This window comes from Hoplias malabaricus, chromosome 15, assembly GCF_029633855.1.
Source record: "Hoplias malabaricus isolate fHopMal1 chromosome 15, fHopMal1.hap1, whole genome shotgun sequence".
In the NCBI taxonomy this organism is placed as follows: domain Eukaryota; kingdom Metazoa; phylum Chordata; class Actinopteri; order Characiformes; family Erythrinidae; genus Hoplias; species Hoplias malabaricus.
The window spans coordinates 24,939,754-24,956,126 of NC_089814.1; the positions used below are offsets into that span (position 1 = coordinate 24,939,754).

General features: G+C 51.7%; 38 non-coding genes across 38 annotated transcripts; 7 read left to right on the forward strand and 31 right to left on the reverse strand.

Moving 5' to 3' along the window:
* Positions 1-200: 200 nt before the first annotated feature.
* trnad-guc (transfer RNA aspartic acid (anticodon GUC)) lies at positions 201-272 on the reverse strand. The gene has a single exon. It is a non-coding gene; the product is annotated as a tRNA-Asp (tRNA).
* Positions 273-1,168: 896 nt separating this feature from the next.
* Positions 1,169-1,240, reverse strand: trnad-guc (transfer RNA aspartic acid (anticodon GUC)). The gene has a single exon. It is a non-coding gene; the product is annotated as a tRNA-Asp (tRNA).
* A 209-nt stretch (positions 1,241-1,449) lies between these two features.
* trnav-cac (transfer RNA valine (anticodon CAC)) lies at positions 1,450-1,522 on the reverse strand. Its single transcript has one exon. It is a non-coding gene; the product is annotated as a tRNA-Val (tRNA).
* A 1,582-nt stretch (positions 1,523-3,104) lies between these two features.
* On the reverse strand, positions 3,105-3,176 carry trnad-guc (transfer RNA aspartic acid (anticodon GUC)). Its single transcript has one exon. It is a non-coding gene; the product is annotated as a tRNA-Asp (tRNA).
* A 209-nt stretch (positions 3,177-3,385) lies between these two features.
* Positions 3,386-3,458, reverse strand: trnav-cac (transfer RNA valine (anticodon CAC)). The gene has a single exon. It is a non-coding gene; the product is annotated as a tRNA-Val (tRNA).
* Positions 3,459-4,072: 614 nt separating this feature from the next.
* On the reverse strand, positions 4,073-4,144 carry trnad-guc (transfer RNA aspartic acid (anticodon GUC)). Its single transcript has one exon. It is a non-coding gene; the product is annotated as a tRNA-Asp (tRNA).
* A 209-nt stretch (positions 4,145-4,353) lies between these two features.
* Positions 4,354-4,426, reverse strand: trnav-cac (transfer RNA valine (anticodon CAC)). The gene has a single exon. It is a non-coding gene; the product is annotated as a tRNA-Val (tRNA).
* A 614-nt stretch (positions 4,427-5,040) lies between these two features.
* Positions 5,041-5,112, reverse strand: trnad-guc (transfer RNA aspartic acid (anticodon GUC)). Its single transcript has one exon. It is a non-coding gene; the product is annotated as a tRNA-Asp (tRNA).
* A 209-nt stretch (positions 5,113-5,321) lies between these two features.
* trnav-cac (transfer RNA valine (anticodon CAC)) lies at positions 5,322-5,394 on the reverse strand. Its single transcript has one exon. It is a non-coding gene; the product is annotated as a tRNA-Val (tRNA).
* A 453-nt stretch (positions 5,395-5,847) lies between these two features.
* trnag-ucc (transfer RNA glycine (anticodon UCC)) lies at positions 5,848-5,919 on the forward strand. The gene has a single exon. It is a non-coding gene; the product is annotated as a tRNA-Gly (tRNA).
* Positions 5,920-6,008: 89 nt separating this feature from the next.
* trnad-guc (transfer RNA aspartic acid (anticodon GUC)) lies at positions 6,009-6,080 on the reverse strand. The gene has a single exon. It is a non-coding gene; the product is annotated as a tRNA-Asp (tRNA).
* Positions 6,081-6,289: 209 nt separating this feature from the next.
* trnav-cac (transfer RNA valine (anticodon CAC)) lies at positions 6,290-6,362 on the reverse strand. The gene has a single exon. It is a non-coding gene; the product is annotated as a tRNA-Val (tRNA).
* A 453-nt stretch (positions 6,363-6,815) lies between these two features.
* trnag-ucc (transfer RNA glycine (anticodon UCC)) lies at positions 6,816-6,887 on the forward strand. Its single transcript has one exon. It is a non-coding gene; the product is annotated as a tRNA-Gly (tRNA).
* An 89-nt stretch (positions 6,888-6,976) lies between these two features.
* On the reverse strand, positions 6,977-7,048 carry trnad-guc (transfer RNA aspartic acid (anticodon GUC)). Its single transcript has one exon. It is a non-coding gene; the product is annotated as a tRNA-Asp (tRNA).
* A 209-nt stretch (positions 7,049-7,257) lies between these two features.
* Positions 7,258-7,330, reverse strand: trnav-cac (transfer RNA valine (anticodon CAC)). The gene has a single exon. It is a non-coding gene; the product is annotated as a tRNA-Val (tRNA).
* Positions 7,331-7,944: 614 nt separating this feature from the next.
* Positions 7,945-8,016, reverse strand: trnad-guc (transfer RNA aspartic acid (anticodon GUC)). Its single transcript has one exon. It is a non-coding gene; the product is annotated as a tRNA-Asp (tRNA).
* A 209-nt stretch (positions 8,017-8,225) lies between these two features.
* trnav-cac (transfer RNA valine (anticodon CAC)) lies at positions 8,226-8,298 on the reverse strand. The gene has a single exon. It is a non-coding gene; the product is annotated as a tRNA-Val (tRNA).
* A 453-nt stretch (positions 8,299-8,751) lies between these two features.
* trnag-ucc (transfer RNA glycine (anticodon UCC)) lies at positions 8,752-8,823 on the forward strand. The gene has a single exon. It is a non-coding gene; the product is annotated as a tRNA-Gly (tRNA).
* An 89-nt stretch (positions 8,824-8,912) lies between these two features.
* Positions 8,913-8,984, reverse strand: trnad-guc (transfer RNA aspartic acid (anticodon GUC)). The gene has a single exon. It is a non-coding gene; the product is annotated as a tRNA-Asp (tRNA).
* Positions 8,985-9,193: 209 nt separating this feature from the next.
* Positions 9,194-9,266, reverse strand: trnav-cac (transfer RNA valine (anticodon CAC)). Its single transcript has one exon. It is a non-coding gene; the product is annotated as a tRNA-Val (tRNA).
* A 453-nt stretch (positions 9,267-9,719) lies between these two features.
* trnag-ucc (transfer RNA glycine (anticodon UCC)) lies at positions 9,720-9,791 on the forward strand. The gene has a single exon. It is a non-coding gene; the product is annotated as a tRNA-Gly (tRNA).
* An 89-nt stretch (positions 9,792-9,880) lies between these two features.
* Positions 9,881-9,952, reverse strand: trnad-guc (transfer RNA aspartic acid (anticodon GUC)). The gene has a single exon. It is a non-coding gene; the product is annotated as a tRNA-Asp (tRNA).
* A 209-nt stretch (positions 9,953-10,161) lies between these two features.
* On the reverse strand, positions 10,162-10,234 carry trnav-cac (transfer RNA valine (anticodon CAC)). Its single transcript has one exon. It is a non-coding gene; the product is annotated as a tRNA-Val (tRNA).
* A 614-nt stretch (positions 10,235-10,848) lies between these two features.
* Positions 10,849-10,920, reverse strand: trnad-guc (transfer RNA aspartic acid (anticodon GUC)). Its single transcript has one exon. It is a non-coding gene; the product is annotated as a tRNA-Asp (tRNA).
* A 209-nt stretch (positions 10,921-11,129) lies between these two features.
* Positions 11,130-11,202, reverse strand: trnav-cac (transfer RNA valine (anticodon CAC)). Its single transcript has one exon. It is a non-coding gene; the product is annotated as a tRNA-Val (tRNA).
* Positions 11,203-11,655: 453 nt separating this feature from the next.
* trnag-ucc (transfer RNA glycine (anticodon UCC)) lies at positions 11,656-11,727 on the forward strand. The gene has a single exon. It is a non-coding gene; the product is annotated as a tRNA-Gly (tRNA).
* An 89-nt stretch (positions 11,728-11,816) lies between these two features.
* Positions 11,817-11,888, reverse strand: trnad-guc (transfer RNA aspartic acid (anticodon GUC)). Its single transcript has one exon. It is a non-coding gene; the product is annotated as a tRNA-Asp (tRNA).
* Positions 11,889-12,097: 209 nt separating this feature from the next.
* On the reverse strand, positions 12,098-12,170 carry trnav-cac (transfer RNA valine (anticodon CAC)). Its single transcript has one exon. It is a non-coding gene; the product is annotated as a tRNA-Val (tRNA).
* A 453-nt stretch (positions 12,171-12,623) lies between these two features.
* Positions 12,624-12,695, forward strand: trnag-ucc (transfer RNA glycine (anticodon UCC)). The gene has a single exon. It is a non-coding gene; the product is annotated as a tRNA-Gly (tRNA).
* Positions 12,696-12,784: 89 nt separating this feature from the next.
* trnad-guc (transfer RNA aspartic acid (anticodon GUC)) lies at positions 12,785-12,856 on the reverse strand. The gene has a single exon. It is a non-coding gene; the product is annotated as a tRNA-Asp (tRNA).
* A 209-nt stretch (positions 12,857-13,065) lies between these two features.
* trnav-cac (transfer RNA valine (anticodon CAC)) lies at positions 13,066-13,138 on the reverse strand. Its single transcript has one exon. It is a non-coding gene; the product is annotated as a tRNA-Val (tRNA).
* Positions 13,139-13,591: 453 nt separating this feature from the next.
* trnag-ucc (transfer RNA glycine (anticodon UCC)) lies at positions 13,592-13,663 on the forward strand. The gene has a single exon. It is a non-coding gene; the product is annotated as a tRNA-Gly (tRNA).
* An 89-nt stretch (positions 13,664-13,752) lies between these two features.
* trnad-guc (transfer RNA aspartic acid (anticodon GUC)) lies at positions 13,753-13,824 on the reverse strand. The gene has a single exon. It is a non-coding gene; the product is annotated as a tRNA-Asp (tRNA).
* A 209-nt stretch (positions 13,825-14,033) lies between these two features.
* trnav-cac (transfer RNA valine (anticodon CAC)) lies at positions 14,034-14,106 on the reverse strand. Its single transcript has one exon. It is a non-coding gene; the product is annotated as a tRNA-Val (tRNA).
* Positions 14,107-14,720: 614 nt separating this feature from the next.
* On the reverse strand, positions 14,721-14,792 carry trnad-guc (transfer RNA aspartic acid (anticodon GUC)). Its single transcript has one exon. It is a non-coding gene; the product is annotated as a tRNA-Asp (tRNA).
* Positions 14,793-15,001: 209 nt separating this feature from the next.
* trnav-cac (transfer RNA valine (anticodon CAC)) lies at positions 15,002-15,074 on the reverse strand. Its single transcript has one exon. It is a non-coding gene; the product is annotated as a tRNA-Val (tRNA).
* A 614-nt stretch (positions 15,075-15,688) lies between these two features.
* On the reverse strand, positions 15,689-15,760 carry trnad-guc (transfer RNA aspartic acid (anticodon GUC)). The gene has a single exon. It is a non-coding gene; the product is annotated as a tRNA-Asp (tRNA).
* A 209-nt stretch (positions 15,761-15,969) lies between these two features.
* Positions 15,970-16,042, reverse strand: trnav-cac (transfer RNA valine (anticodon CAC)). The gene has a single exon. It is a non-coding gene; the product is annotated as a tRNA-Val (tRNA).
* Between the last annotated feature and the right edge of the window lie 331 nt (positions 16,043-16,373).

Below are 16,373 nucleotides of genomic sequence, written 5' to 3' on the forward strand. Positions count from 1 at the left end.
TTCGTGCAAACGGCCTAGGTCCAGCTTCCGCCCGCTGTGGCGTTGGTGGTATAGTGGTGAGCATAGCTGCCTTCCAAGCAGTTGACCCGGGTTCGATTGCCGGCCAACGCATTCACTTTAAAACACGTTTCTCCAACAGCTGCCACGGTTTGCGAAGCGAATTGTTTTGCAAATCTACATAGCGCAAGAAAATCACCTTTCTCCCCGTCGGGGAATCGAACCCCGGTCTTCCGCGTGACAGGCGGAGATACTGTCCACTATACTAACGAGGACGACTGCGCAGGGCCAGTGGGGCTGTGGGAGAACCACCACTACGAAAGCATGGACGACACTTTGAACGAATTCCTTTAGGCTGCACTTAGTCCTGTTTTTTTTCTTTTGATATCAGCTAAAATTGGCCAAATCCTAAGACCTTGAAAATAAAAGCCACAGAGGTCAAGATGAGGATTAAACGGCTAGCAAAGAGAAGAGACGCGCCTTGTGTTTCTGCCCGGCATCGATCCGGGGACCTTTCGCGTGTGAGGCGAGCGTGATAACCACTACACTACAGAAACCAGCCGCTGAGCAAACAGACAGTCTCCCATTCGGCTCATGGTGGACAGTCACATGGCACTTCGACATTCCGGAGAACCCAAACAGACTGGAGGGGCAGCCGCATTGCTTTTATTTGGAAAATAAAAGCCACACAAGTCAAGACGAGGATTAAACAGGTAGCAAAGAGAAGAGACGCTAATCCTGGCTTTAGTAAGCCTTGCGTTTCCGCCCGGCATCGATCCGGGGACCTTTCGCGTGTTAGGCAAACGTGATAACAACTACACTACAGAAACCAGCCGCTGGCCAAACAGACAGTCTGCCGTTCGGGTCATGGTGGACAGTGACATGGCACTTCGACATTACGGAGAACCCAAACAGCCTGGAGGGGCAGCCACGGCTTAACGCGGATCATAATAGGACTTCAAGCAATGACGTTCGTGCAAACGGCCTAGGTCCAGCTTCCGCCCGCTGTGGCGTTGGTGGTATAGTGGTGAGCATAGCTGCCTTCCAAGCAGTTGACCCGGGTTCGATTGCCGGCCAACGCATTCACTTTAAAACACGTTTCTCCAACAGCTGCCACGGTTTGCGAAGCGAATTGTTTTGCAAATCTACATAGCGCAAGAAAATCACCTTTCTCCCCGTCGGGGAATCGAACCCCGGTCTTCCGCGTGACAGGCGGAGATACTGTCCACTATACTAACGAGGACGACGGCGCAGGGCCAGTGGGGCTGTGGGAGAACCACCACTACGAAAGCATGGACGACACTTTGAACGAATTCCTTTAGGCTGCACTTAGTCCTGTTTTTTTTCTTTTGATATCAGCTAAAATTGGCCAAATCCTAAGACCTTGAAAATAAAAGCCACAGAGGTCAAGACGAGGATTAAACGGCTAGCAAAGAGAAGAGACGCGCCTTGTGTTTCTGCCCGGCATCGATCCGGGGACCTTTCGCGTGTGAGGCGAACGTGATAACCACTACACTACAGAAACCAGCCGCTGAGCAAACAGACAGTCTCCCGTTCGGCTCATGGTGGACAGTCACATGGCACTTCGACATTCCGGAGAACCCAAACAGACTGGAGGGGCAGCCGCATTGCTTTTATTTGGAAAATAAAAGCCACACAAGTCAAGACGAGGATTAAACAGGTAGCAAAGAGAAGAGACGCTAATCCTGGCTTTAGTAAGCCTTGCGTTTCCGCCCGGCATCGATCCGGGGACCTTTCGCGTGTTAGGCAAACGTGATAACAACTACACTACAGAAACCAGCCGCTGGCCAAACAGACAGTCTGCCGTTCGGGTCATGGTGGACAGTGACATGGCACTTCGACATTACGGAGAACCCAAACAGCCTGGAGGGGCAGCCACGGCTTAACGCGGATCATAATAGGACTTCAAGCAATGACGTTCGTGCAAACGGCCTAGGTCCAGCTTCCGCCCGCTGTGGCGTTGGTGGTATAGTGGTGAGCATAGCTGCCTTCCAAGCAGTTGACCCGGGTTCGATTGCCGGCCAACGCATTCACTTTAAAACACGTTTCTCCAACAGCTGCCACGGTTTGCGAAGCGAATTGTTTTGCAAATCTACATAGCGCAAGAAAATCAACTTTCTCCCCGTCGGGGAATCGAACCCCGGTCTTCCGCGTGACAGGTGGAGATACTGTCCACTATACTAACGAGGACGACTGCGCAGGGCCAGTGGGGCTGTGGGAGAACCACCACTACGAAAGCATGGACGACACTTTGAACGAATTCCTTTAGGCTGCACTTAGTCCTGTTTTTTTTCTTTTGATATCAGCTAAAATTGGCCAAATCCTAAGACTTTGAAAATAAAAGCCACAGAGGTCAAGACGAGGATTAAACGGCTAGCAAAGAGAAGAGACGCGCCTTGTGTTTCTGCCCGGCATCGATCCGGGGACCTTTCGCGTGTGAGGCGAGCGTGATAACCACTACACTACAGAAACCAGCCGCTGAGCAAACAGACAGTCTCCCATTCGGCTCATGGTGGACAGTCACATGGCACTTCGACATTCCGGAGAACCCAAACAGACTGGAGGGGCAGCCGCATTGCTTTTATTTGGAAAATAAAAGCCACACAAGTCAAGACGAGGATTAAACAGGTAGCAAAGAGAAGAGACGCTAATCCTGGCTTTAGTAAGCCTTGCGTTTCCGCCCGGCATCGATCCGGGGACCTTTCGCGTGTTAGGCAAACGTGATAACAACTACACTACAGAAACCAGCCGCTGGCCAAACAGACAGTCTGCCGTTCGGGTCATGGTGGACAGTGACATGGCACTTCGACATTACGGAGAACCCAAACAGCCTGGAGGGGCAGCCACGGCTTAACGCGGATCATAATAGGACTTCAAGCAATGACGTTCGTGCAAACGGCCTAGGTCCAGCTTCCGCCCGCTGTGGCGTTGGTGGTATAGTGGTGAGCATAGCTGCCTTCCAAGCAGTTGACCCGGGTTCGATTGCCGGCCAACGCATTCACTTTAAAACACGTTTCTCCAACAGCTGCCACGGTTTGCGAAGCGAATTGTTTTGCAAATCTACATAGCGCAAGAAAATCACCTTTCTCCCCGTCGGGGAATCGAACCCCGGTCTTCCGCGTGACAGGCGGAGATACTGTCCACTATACTAACGAGGACGACTGCGCAGGGCCAGTGGGGCTGTGGGAGAACCACCACTACGAAAGCATGGACGACACTTTGAACGAATTCCTTTAGGCTGCACTTAGTCCTGTTTTTTTTCTTTTGATATCAGCTAAAATTGGCCAAATCCTAAGACCTTGAAAATAAAAGCCACAGAGGTCAAGACGAGGATTAAACGGCTAGCAAAGAGAAGAGACGCGCCTTGTGTTTCTGCCCGGCATCGATCCGGGGACCTTTCGCGTGTGAGGCGAACGTGATAACCACTACACTACAGAAACCAGCCGCTGAGCAAACAGACAGTCTCCCGTTCGGCTCATGGTGGACAGTCACATGGCACTTCGACATTCCGGAGAACCCAAACAGACTGGAGGGGCAGCCGCATTGCTTTTATTTGGAAAATAAAAGCCACACAAGTCAAGACGAGGATTAAACAGGTAGCAAAGAGAAGAGACGCTAATCCTGGCTTTAGTAAGCCTTGCGTTTCCGCCCGGCATCGATCCGGGGACCTTTCGCGTGTTAGGCAAACGTGATAACCACTACACTACAGAAACCAGCCGCTGGCCAAACAGACAGTCTGCCGTTCGGGTCATGGTGGACAGTGACATGGCACTTCGACATTACGGAGAACCCAAACAGCCTGGAGGGGCAGCCACGGCTTAACGCGGATCATAATAGGACTTCAAGCAATGACGTTCGTGCCAACGGCCTAGGTCCAGCTTCAGCCCGCTGTGGCGTTGGTGGTATAGTGGTGAGCATAGCTGCCTTCCAAGCAGTTGACCCGGGTTCGTTTGCCGGCCAACGCATTCACTTTAAAACACGTTTCTCCAACAGCTGCCACGGTTTGCGAAGCGAATTGTTTTGCAAATCTACATAGCGCAAGAAAATCACCTTTCTCCCCGTCGGGGAATCGAACCCCGGTCTTCCGCGTGACAGGCGGAGATACTGTCCACTATACTAACGAGGACGACTGCGCAGGGCCAGTGGGGCTGTGGGAGAACCACCACTACGAAAGCATGGACGACACTTTGAACGAATTCCTTTAGGCTGCACTTAGTCCTGTTTTTTTTCTTTTGATATCAGCTAAAATTGGCCAAATCCTAAGACCTTGAAAATAAAAGCCACAGAGGTCAAGACGAGGATTAAACGGCTAGCAAAGAGAAGAGACGCGCCTTGTGTTTCTGCCCGGCATCGATCCGGGGACCTTTCGCGTGTGAGGCGAACGTGATAACCACTACACTACAGAAACCAGCCGCTGAGCAAACAGACAGTCTCCCGATCGGCTCATGGTGGACAGTCACATGGCACTTCGACATTCCGGAGAACCCAAACAGACTGGAGGGGCAGCCGCATTGCTTTTATTTGGAAAATAAAAGCCACACAAGTCAAGACGAGGATTAAACAGGTAGCAAAGAGAAGAGACGCTAATCCTGGATTTAGTAAGCCTTGCGTTTCCGCCCGGCATCGATCCGGGGACCTTTCGCGTGTTAGGCAAACGTGATAACCACTACACTACAGAAACCAGCCGCTGGCCAAACAGACAGTCTGCCGTTCGGGTCATGGTGGACAGTGACATGGCACTTCGACATTACGGAGAACCCAAACAGCCTGGAGGGGCAGCCACGGCTTAACGCGGATCATAATAGGACTTCAAGCAATGACGTTCGTGCAAACGGCCTAGGTCCAGCTTCAGCCCGCTGTGGCGTTGGTGGTATAGTGGTGAGCATAGCTGCCTTCCAAGCAGTTGACCCGGGTTCGATTGCCGGCCAACGCATTCACTTTAAAACACGTTTCTCCAACAGCTGCCACGGTTTGCGAAGCGAATTGTTTTGCAAATCTACATAGCGCAAGAAAATCACCTTTCTCCCCGTCGGGGAATCGAACCCCGGTCTTCCGCGTGACAGGCGGAGATACTGTCCACTATACTAACGAGGACGACTGCGCAGGGCCAGTGGGGCTGTGGGAGAACCACCACTACGAAAGCATGGACGACACTTTGAACGAATTCCTTTAGGCTGCACTTAGTCCTGTTTTTTTTCTTTTGATATCAGCTAAAATTGGCCAAATCCTAAGACCTTGAAAATAAAAGCCACAGAGGTCAAGACGAGGATTAAACGGCTAGCAAAGAGAAGAGACGCGCCTTGTGTTTCTGCCCGGCATCGATCCGGGGACCTTTCGCGTGTGAGGCGAACGTGATAACCACTACACTACAGAAACCAGCCGCTGAGCAAACAGACAGTCTCCCGTTCGGCTCATGGTGGACAGTCACATGGCACTTCGACATTCCGGAGAACCCAAACAGACTGGAGGGGCAGCCGCATTGCTTTTATTTGGAAAATAAAAGCCACACAAGTCAAGACGAGGATTAAACAGGTAGCAAAGAGAAGAGACGCTAATCCTGGCTTTAGTAAGCCTTGCGTTTCCGCCCGGCATCGATCCGGGGACCTTTCGCGTGTTAGGCAAACGTGATAACCACTACACTACAGAAACCAGCCGCTGGCCAAACAGACAGTCTGCCGTTCGGGTCATGGTGGACAGTGACATGGCACTTCGACATTACGGAGAACCCAAACAGCCTGGAGGGGCAGCCACGGCTTAACGCGGATCATAATAGGACTTCAAGCAATGACGTTCGTGCAAACGGCCTAGGTCCAGCTTCAGCCCGCTGTGGCGTTGGTGGTATAGTGGTGAGCATAGCTGCCTTCCAAGCAGTTGACCCGGGTTCGATTCCCGGCCAACGCATTCACTTTAAAACACGTTTCTCCAACAGCTGACACGGTTTGCGAAGCGAATTGTTTTGCAAATCTACATAGCGCAAGAAAATCACCTTTCTCCCCGTCGGGGAATCGAACCCCGGTCTTCCGCGTGACAGGCGGAGATACTGTCCACTATACTAACGAGGACGACTGCGCAGGGCCAGTGGGGCTGTGGGAGAACCACCACTACGAAAGCATGGACGACACTTTGAACGAATTCCTTTAGGCTGCACTTAGTCCTGTTTTTTTTCTTTTGATATCAGCTAAAATTGGCCAAATCCTAAGACCTTGAAAATAAAAGCCACAGAGGTCAAGACGAGGATTAAACGGCTAGCAAAGAGAAGAGACGCGCCTTGTGTTTCTGCCCGGCATCGATCCGGGGACCTTTCGCGTGTGAGGCGAACGTGATAACCACTACACTACAGAAACCAGCCGCTGAGCAAACAGACAGTCTCCCGTTCGGCTCATGGTGGACAGTCACATGGCACTTCGACATTCCGGAGAACCCAAACAGACTGGAGGGGCAGCCGCATTGCTTTTATTTGGAAAATAAAAGCCACACAAGTCAAGACGAGGATTAAACAGGTAGCAAAGAGAAGAGACGCTAATCCTGGCTTTAGTAAGCCTTGCGTTTCCGCCCGGCATCGATCCGGGGACCTTTCGCGTGTTAGGCAAACGTGATAACCACTACACTACAGAAACCAGCCGCTGGCCAAACAGACAGTCTGCCGTTCGGGTCATGGTGGACAGTGACATGGCACTTCGACATTACGGAGAACCCAAACAGCCTGGAGGGGCAGCCACGGCTTAACGCGGATCATAATAGGACTTCAAGCAATGACGTTCGTGCAAACGGCCTAGGTCCAGCTTCAGCCCGCTGTGGCGTTGGTGGTATAGTGGTGAGCATAGCTGCCTTCCAAGCAGTTGACCCGGGTTCGATTCCCGGCCAACGCATTCACTTTAAAACACGTTTCTCCAACAGCTGACACGGTTTGCGAAGCGAATTGTTTTGCAAATCTACATAGCGCAAGAAAATCACCTTTCTCCCCGTCGGGGAATCGAACCCCGGTCTTCCGCGTGACAGGCGGAGATACTGTCCACTATACTAACGAGGACGACTGCGCAGGGCCAGTGGGGCTGTGGGAGAACCACCACTACGAAAGCATGGACGACACTTTGAACGAATTCCTTTAGGCTGCACTTAGTCCTGTTTTTTTTCTTTTGATATCAGCTAAAATTGGCCAAATCCTAAGACCTTGAAAATAAAAGCCACAGAGGTCAAGACGAGGATTAAACGGCTAGCAAAGAGAAGAGACGCGCCTTGTGTTTCTGCCCGGCATCGATCCGGGGACCTTTCGCGTGTGAGGCGAACGTGATAACCACTACACTACAGAAACCAGCCGCTGAGCAAACAGACAGTCTCCCGTTCGGCTCATGGTGGACAGTCACATGGCACTTCGACATTCCGGAGAACCCAAACAGACTGGAGGGGCAGCCGCATTGCTTTTATTTGGAAAATAAAAGCCACACAAGTCAAGACGAGGATTAAACAGGTAGCAAAGAGAAGAGACGCTAATCCTGGCTTTAGTAAGCCTTGCGTTTCCGCCCGGCATCGATCCGGGGACCTTTCGCGTGTTAGGCAAACGTGATAACCACTACACTACAGAAACCAGCCGCTGGCCAAACAGACAGTCTGCCGTTCGGGTCATGGTGGACAGTGACATGGCACTTCGACATTACGGAGAACCCAAACAGCCTGGAGGGGCAGCCACGGCTTAACGCGGATCATAATAGGACTTCAAGCAATGACGTTCGTGCAAACGGCCTAGGTCCAGCTTCCGCCCGCTGTGGCGTTGGTGGTATAGTGGTGAGCATAGCTGCCTTCCAAGCAGTTGACCCGGGTTCGATTGCCGGCCAACGCATTCACTTTAAAACACGTTTCTCCAACAGCTGCCACGGTTTGCGAAGCGAATTGTTTTGCAAATCTACATAGCGCAAGAAAATCACCTTTCTCCCCGTCGGGGAATCGAACCCCGGTCTTCCGCGTGACAGGCGGAGATACTGTCCACTATACTAACGAGGACGACTGCGCAGGGCCAGTGGGGCTGTGGGAGAACCACCACTACGAAAGCATGGACGACACTTTGAACGAATTCCTTTAGGCTGCACTTAGTCCTGTTTTTTTTCTTTTGATATCAGCTAAAATTGGCCAAATCCTAAGACCTTGAAAATAAAAGCCACAGAGGTCAAGACGAGGATTAAACGGCTAGCAAAGAGAAGAGACGCGCCTTGTGTTTCTGCCCGGCATCGATCCGGGGACCTTTCGCGTGTGAGGCGAACGTGATAACCACTACACTACAGAAACCAGCCGCTGAGCAAACAGACAGTCTCCCGTTCGGCTCATGGTGGACAGTCACATGGCACTTCGACATTCCGGAGAACCCAAACAGACTGGAGGGGCAGCCGCATTGCTTTTATTTGGAAAATAAAAGCCACACAAGTCAAGACGAGGATTAAACAGGTAGCAAAGAGAAGAGACGCTAATCCTGGCTTTAGTAAGCCTTGCGTTTCCGCCCGGCATCGATCCGGGGACCTTTCGCGTGTTAGGCAAACGTGATAACAACTACACTACAGAAACCAGCCGCTGGCCAAACAGACAGTCTGCCGTTCGGGTCATGGTGGACAGTGACATGGCACTTCGACATTACGGAGAACCCAAACAGCCTGGAGGGGCAGCCACGGCTTAACGCGGATCATAATAGGACTTCAAGCAATGACGTTCGTGCAAACGGCCTAGGTCCAGCTTCAGCCCGCTGTGGCGTTGGTGGTATAGTGGTGAGCATAGCTGCCTTCCAAGCAGTTGACCCGGGTTCGATTCCCGGCCAACGCATTCACTTTAAAACACGTTTCTCCAACAGCTGACACGGTTTGCGAAGCGAATTGTTTTGCAAATCTACATAGCGCAAGAAAATCACCTTTCTCCCCGTCGGGGAATCGAACCCCGGTCTTCCGCGTGACAGGCGGAGATACTGTCCACTATACTAACGAGGACGACTGCGCAGGGCCAGTGGGGCTGTGGGAGAACCACCACTACGAAAGCATGGACGACACTTTGAACGAATTCCTTTAGGCTGCACTTAGTCCTGTTTTTTTTCTTTTGATATCAGCTAAAATTGGCCAAATCCTAAGACCTTGAAAATAAAAGCCACAGAGGTCAAGACGAGGATTAAACGGCTAGCAAAGAGAAGAGACGCGCCTTGTGTTTCTGCCCGGCATCGATCCGGGGACCTTTCGCGTGTGAGGCGAACGTGATAACCACTACACTACAGAAACCAGCCGCTGAGCAAACAGACAGTCTCCCGTTCGGCTCATGGTGGACAGTCACATGGCACTTCGACATTCCGGAGAACCCAAACAGACTGGAGGGGCAGCCGCATTGCTTTTATTTGGAAAATAAAAGCCACACAAGTCAAGACGAGGATTAAACAGGTAGCAAAGAGAAGAGACGCTAATCCTGGCTTTAGTAAGCCTTGCGTTTCCGCCCGGCATCGATCCGGGGACCTTTCGCGTGTTAGGCAAACGTGATAACCACTACACTACAGAAACCAGCCGCTGGCCAAACAGACAGTCTGCCGTTCGGGTCATGGTGGACAGTGACATGGCACTTCGACATTACGGAGAACCCAAACAGCCTGGAGGGGCAGCCACGGCTTAACGCGGATCATAATAGGACTTCAAGCAATGACGTTCGTGCAAACGGCCTAGGTCCAGCTTCAGCCCGCTGTGGCGTTGGTGGTATAGTGGTGAGCATAGCTGCCTTCCAAGCAGTTGACCCGGGTTCGATTCCCGGCCAACGCATTCACTTTAAAACACGTTTCTCCAACAGCTGACACGGTTTGCGAAGCGAATTGTTTTGCAAATCTACATAGCGCAAGAAAATCACCTTTCTCCCCGTCGGGGAATCGAACCCCGGTCTTCCGCGTGACAGGCGGAGATACTGTCCACTATACTAACGAGGACGACTGCGCAGGGCCAGTGGGGCTGTGGGAGAACCACCACTACGAAAGCATGGACGACACTTTGAACGAATTCCTTTAGGCTGCACTTAGTCCTGTTTTTTTTCTTTTGATATCAGCTAAAATTGGCCAAATCCTAAGACCTTGAAAATAAAAGCCACAGAGGTCAAGACGAGGATTAAACGGCTAGCAAAGAGAAGAGACGTGCCTTGTGTTTCTGCCCGGCATCGATCCGGGGACCTTTCGCGTGTGAGGCGAACGTGATAACCACTACACTACAGAAACCAGCCGCTGAGCAAACAGACAGTCTCCCGTTCGGCTCATGGTGGACAGTCACATGGCACTTCGACATTCCGGAGAACCCAAACAGACTGGAGGGGCAGCCGCATTGCTTTTATTTGGAAAATAAAAGCCACACAAGTCAAGACGAGGATTAAACAGGTAGCAAAGAGAAGAGACGCTAATCCTGGCTTTAGTAAGCCTTGCGTTTCCGCCCGGCATCGATCCGGGGACCTTTCGCGTGTTAGGCAAACGTGATAACCACTACACTACAGAAACCAGCCGCTGGCCAAACAGACAGTCTGCCGTTCGGGTCATGGTGGACAGTGACATGGCACTTCGACATTACGGAGAACCCAAACAGCCTGGAGGGGCAGCCACGGCTTAACGCGGATCATAATAGGACTTCAAGCAATGACGTTCGTGCAAACGGCCTAGGTCCAGCTTCCGCCCGCTGTGGCGTTGGTGGTATAGTGGTGAGCATAGCTGCCTTCCAAGCAGTTGACCCGGGTTCGATTGCCGGCCAACGCATTCACTTTAAAACACGTTTCTCCAACAGCTGCCACGGTTTGCGAAGCGAATTGTTTTGCAAATCTACATAGCGCAAGAAAATCACCTTTCTCCCCGTCGGGGAATCGAACCCCGGTCTTCCGCGTGACAGGCGGAGATACTGTCCACTATACTAACGAGGACGACTGCGCAGGGCCAGTGGGGCTGTGGGAGAACCACCACTACGAAAGCATGGACGACACTTTGAACGAATTCCTTTAGGCTGCACTTAGTCCTGTTTTTTTTCTTTTGATATCAGCTAAAATTGGCCAAATCCTAAGACCTTGAAAATAAAAGCCACAGAGGTCAAGACGAGGATTAAACGGCTAGCAAAGAGAAGAGACGCGCCTTGTGTTTCTGCCCGGCATCGATCCGGGGACCTTTCGCGTGTGAGGCGAACGTGATAACCACTACACTACAGAAACCAGCCGCTGAGCAAACAGACAGTCTCCCGTTCGGCTCATGGTGGACAGTCACATGGCACTTCGACATTCCGGAGAACCCAAACAGACTGGAGGGGCAGCCGCATTGCTTTTATTTGGAAAATAAAAGCCACACAAGTCAAGACGAGGATTAAACAGGTAGCAAAGAGAAGAGACGCTAATCCTGGCTTTAGTAAGCCTTGCGTTTCCGCCCGGCATCGATCCGGGGACCTTTCGCGTGTTAGGCAAACGTGATAACCACTACACTACAGAAACCAGCCGCTGGCCAAACAGACAGTCTGCCGTTCGGGTCATGGTGGACAGTGACATGGCACTTCGACATTACGGAGAACCCAAACAGCCTGGAGGGGCAGCCACGGCTTAACGCGGATCATAATAGGACTTCAAGCAATGACGTTCGTGCAAACGGCCTAGGTCCAGCTTCAGCCCGCTGTGGCGTTGGTGGTATAGTGGTGAGCATAGCTGCCTTCCAAGCAGTTGACCCGGGTTCGATTCCCGGCCAACGCATTCACTTTAAAACACGTTTCTCCAACAGCTGCCACGGTTTGCGAAGCGAATTGTTTTGCAAATCTACATAGCGCAAGAAAATCACCTTTCTCCCCGTCGGGGAATCGAACCCCGGTCTTCCGCGTGACAGGCGGAGATACTGTCCACTATACTAACGAGGACGACTGCGCAGGGCCAGTGGGGCTGTGGGAGAACCACCACTACGAAAGCATGGACGACACTTTGAACGAATTCCTTTAGGCTGCACTTAGTCCTGTTTTTTTTCTTTTGATATCAGCTAAAATTGGCCAAATCCTAAGACCTTGAAAATAAAAGCCACAGAGGTCAAGACGAGGATTAAACGGCTAGCAAAGAGAAGAGACGCGCCTTGTGTTTCTGCCCGGCATCGATCCGGGGACCTTTCGCGTGTGAGGCGAACGTGATAACCACTACACTACAGAAACCAGCCGCTGAGCAAACAGACAGTCTCCCGTTCGGCTCATGGTGGACAGTCACATGGCACTTCGACATTCCGGAGAACCCAAACAGACTGGAGGGGCAGCCGCATTGCTTTTATTTGGAAAATAAAAGCCACACAAGTCAAGACGAGGATTAAACAGGTAGCAAAGAGAAGAGACGCTAATCCTGGCTTTAGTAAGCCTTGCGTTTCCGCCCGGCATCGATCCGGGGACCTTTCGCGTGTTAGGCAAACGTGATAACAACTACACTACAGAAACCAGCCGCTGGCCAAACAGACAGTCTGCCGTTCGGGTCATGGTGGACAGTGACATGGCACTTCGACATTACGGAGAACCCAAACAGCCTGGAGGGGCAGCCACGGCTTAACGCGGATCATAATAGGACTTCAAGCAATGACGTTCGTGCAAACGGCCTAGGTCCAGCTTCAGCCCGCTGTGGCGTTGGTGGTATAGTGGTGAGCATAGCTGCCTTCCAAGCAGTTGACCCGGGTTCGATTCCCGGCCAACGCATTCACTTTAAAACACGTTTCTCCAACAGCTGACACGGTTTGCGAAGCGAATTGTTTTGCAAATCTACATAGCGCAAGAAAATCACCTTTCTCCCCGTCGGGGAATCGAACCCCGGTCTTCCGCGTGACAGGCGGAGATACTGTCCACTATACTAACGAGGACGACTGCGCAGGGCCAGTGGGGCTGTGGGAGAACCACCACTACGAAAGCATGGACGACACTTTGAACGAATTCCTTTAGGCTGCACTTAGTCCTGTTTTTTTTCTTTTGATATCAGCTAAAATTGGCCAAATCCTAAGACCTTGAAAATAAAAGCCACAGAGGTCAAGACGAGGATTAAACGGCTAGCAAAGAGAAGAGACGCGCCTTGTGTTTCTGCCCGGCATCGATCCGGGGACCTTTCGCGTGTGAGGCGAACGTGATAACCACTACACTACAGAAACCAGCCGCTGAGCAAACAGACAGTCTCCCGTTCGGCTCATGGTGGACAGTCACATGGCACTTCGACATTCCGGAGAACCCAAACAGACTGGAGGGGCAGCCGCATTGCTTTTATTTGGAAAATAAAAGCCACACAAGTCAAGACGAGGATTAAACAGGTAGCAAAGAGAAGAGACGCTAATCCTGGCTTTAGTAAGCCTTGCGTTTCCGCCCGGCATCGATCCGGGGACCTTTCGCGTGTTAGGCAAACGTGATAACCACTACACTACAGAAACCAGCCGCTGGCCAAACAGACAGTCTGCCGTTCGGGTCATGGTGGACAGTGACATGGCACTTCGACATTACGGAGAACCCAAACAGCCTGGAGGGGCAGCCACGGCTTAACGCGGATCATAATAGGACTTCAAGCAATGACGTTCGTGCAAACGGCCTAGGTCCAGCTTCAGCCCGCTGTGGCGTTGGTGGTATAGTGGTGAGCATAGCTGCCTTCCAAGCAGTTGACCCGGGTTCGATTCCCGGCCAACGCATTCACTTTAAAACACGTTTCTCCAACAGCTGACACGGTTTGCGAAGCGAATTGTTTTGCAAATCTACATAGCGCAAGAAAATCACCTTTCTCCCCGTCGGGGAATCGAACCCCGGTCTTCCGCGTGACAGGCGGAGATACTGTCCACTATACTAACGAGGACGACTGCGCAGGGCCAGTGGGGCTGTGGGAGAACCACCACTACGAAAGCATGGACGACACTTTGAACGAATTCCTTTAGGCTGCACTTAGTCCTGTTTTTTTTCTTTTGATATCAGCTAAAATTGGCCAAATCCTAAGACCTTGAAAATAAAAGCCACAGAGGTCAAGACGAGGATTAAACGGCTAGCAAAGAGAAGAGACGCGCCTTGTGTTTCTGCCCGGCATCGATCCGGGGACCTTTCGCGTGTGAGGCGAACGTGATAACCACTACACTACAGAAACCAGCCGCTGAGCAAACAGACAGTCTCCCGTTCGGCTCATGGTGGACAGTCACATGGCACTTCGACATTCCGGAGAACCCAAACAGACTGGAGGGGCAGCCGCATTGCTTTTATTTGGAAAATAAAAGCCACACAAGTCAAGACGAGGATTAAACAGGTAGCAAAGAGAAGAGACGCTAATCCTGGCTTTAGTAAGCCTTGCGTTTCCGCCCGGCATCGATCCGGGGACCTTTCGCGTGTTAGGCAAACGTGATAACCACTACACTACAGAAACCAGCCGCTGGCCAAACAGACAGTCTGCCGTTCGGGTCATGGTGGACAGTGACATGGCACTTCGACATTACGGAGAACCCAAACAGCCTGGAGGGGCAGCCACGGCTTAACGCGGATCATAATAGGACTTCAAGCAATGACGTTCGTGCAAACGGCCTAGGTCCAGCTTCCGCCCGCTGTGGCGTTGGTGGTATAGTGGTGAGCATAGCTGCCTTCCAAGCAGTTGACCCGGGTTCGATTGCCGGCCAACGCATTCACTTTAAAACACGTTTCTCCAACAGCTGCCACGGTTTGCGAAGCGAATTGTTTTGCAAATCTACATAGCGCAAGAAAATCACCTTTCTCCCCGTCGGGGAATCGAACCCCGGTCTTCCGCGTGACAGGCGGAGATACTGTCCACTATACTAACGAGGACGACTGCGCAGGGCCAGTGGGGCTGTGGGAGAACCACCACTACGAAAGCATGGACGACACTTTGAACGAATTCCTTTAGGCTGCACTTAGTCCTGTTTTTTTTCTTTTGATATCAGCTAAAATTGGCCAAATCCTAAGACCTTGAAAATAAAAGCCACAGAGGTCAAGACGAGGATTAAACGGCTAGCAAAGAGAAGAGACGCGCCTTGTGTTTCTGCCCGGCATCGATCCGGGGACCTTTCGCGTGTGAGGCGAACGTGATAACCACTACACTACAGAAACCAGCCGCTGAGCAAACAGACAGTCTCCCGTTCGGCTCATGGTGGACAGTCACATGGCACTTCGACATTCCGGAGAACCCAAACAGACTGGAGGGGCAGCCGCATTGCTTTTATTTGGAAAATAAAAGCCACACAAGTCAAGACGAGGATTAAACAGGTAGCAAAGAGAAGAGACGCTAATCCTGGCTTTAGTAAGCCTTGCGTTTCCGCCCGGCATCGATCCGGGGACCTTTCGCGTGTTAGGCAAACGTGATAACAACTACACTACAGAAACCAGCCGCTGGCCAAACAGACAGTCTGCCGTTCGGGTCATGGTGGACAGTGACATGGCACTTCGACATTACGGAGAACCCAAACAGCCTGGAGGGGCAGCCACGGCTTAACGCGGATCATAATAGGACTTCAAGCAATGACGTTCGTGCAAACGGCCTAGGTCCAGCTTCCGCCCGCTGTGGCGTTGGTGGTATAGTGGTGAGCATAGCTGCCTTCCAAGCAGTTGACCCGGGTTCGATTGCCGGCCAACGCATTCACTTTAAAACACGTTTCTCCAACAGCTGCCACGGTTTGCGAAGCGAATTGTTTTGCAAATCTACATAGCGCAAGAAAATCACCTTTCTCCCCGTCGGGGAATCGAACCCCGGTCTTCCGCGTGACAGGCGGAGATACTGTCCACTATACTAACGAGGACGACTGCGCAGGGCCAGTGGGGCTGTGGGAGAACCACCACTACGAAAGCATGGACGACACTTTGAACGAATTCCTTTAGGCTGCACTTAGTCCTGTTTTTTTTCTTTTGATATCAGCTAAAATTGGCCAAATCCTAAGACCTTGAAAATAAAAGCCACAGAGGTCAAGACGAGGATTAAACGGCTAGCAAAGAGAAGAGACGCGCCTTGTGTTTCTGCCCGGCATCGATCCGGGGACCTTTCGCGTGTGAGGCGAACGTGATAACCACTACACTACAGAAACCAGCCGCTGAGCAAACAGACAGTCTCCCGTTCGGCTCATGGTGGACAGTCACATGGCACTTCGACATTCCGGAGAACCCAAACAGACTGGAGGGGCAGCCGCATTGCTTTTATTTGGAAAATAAAAGCCACACAAGTCAAGACAAGGATTAAACAGGTAGCAAAGAGAAGAGACGCTAATCCTGGCTTTAGTAAGCCTTGCGTTTCCGCCCGGCATCGATCCGGGGACCTTTCGCGTGTTAGGCAAACGTGATAACCACTACACTACAGAAACCAGCCGCTGGCCAAACAGACAGTCTGCCGTTCGGGTCATGGTGGACAGTGACATGGCA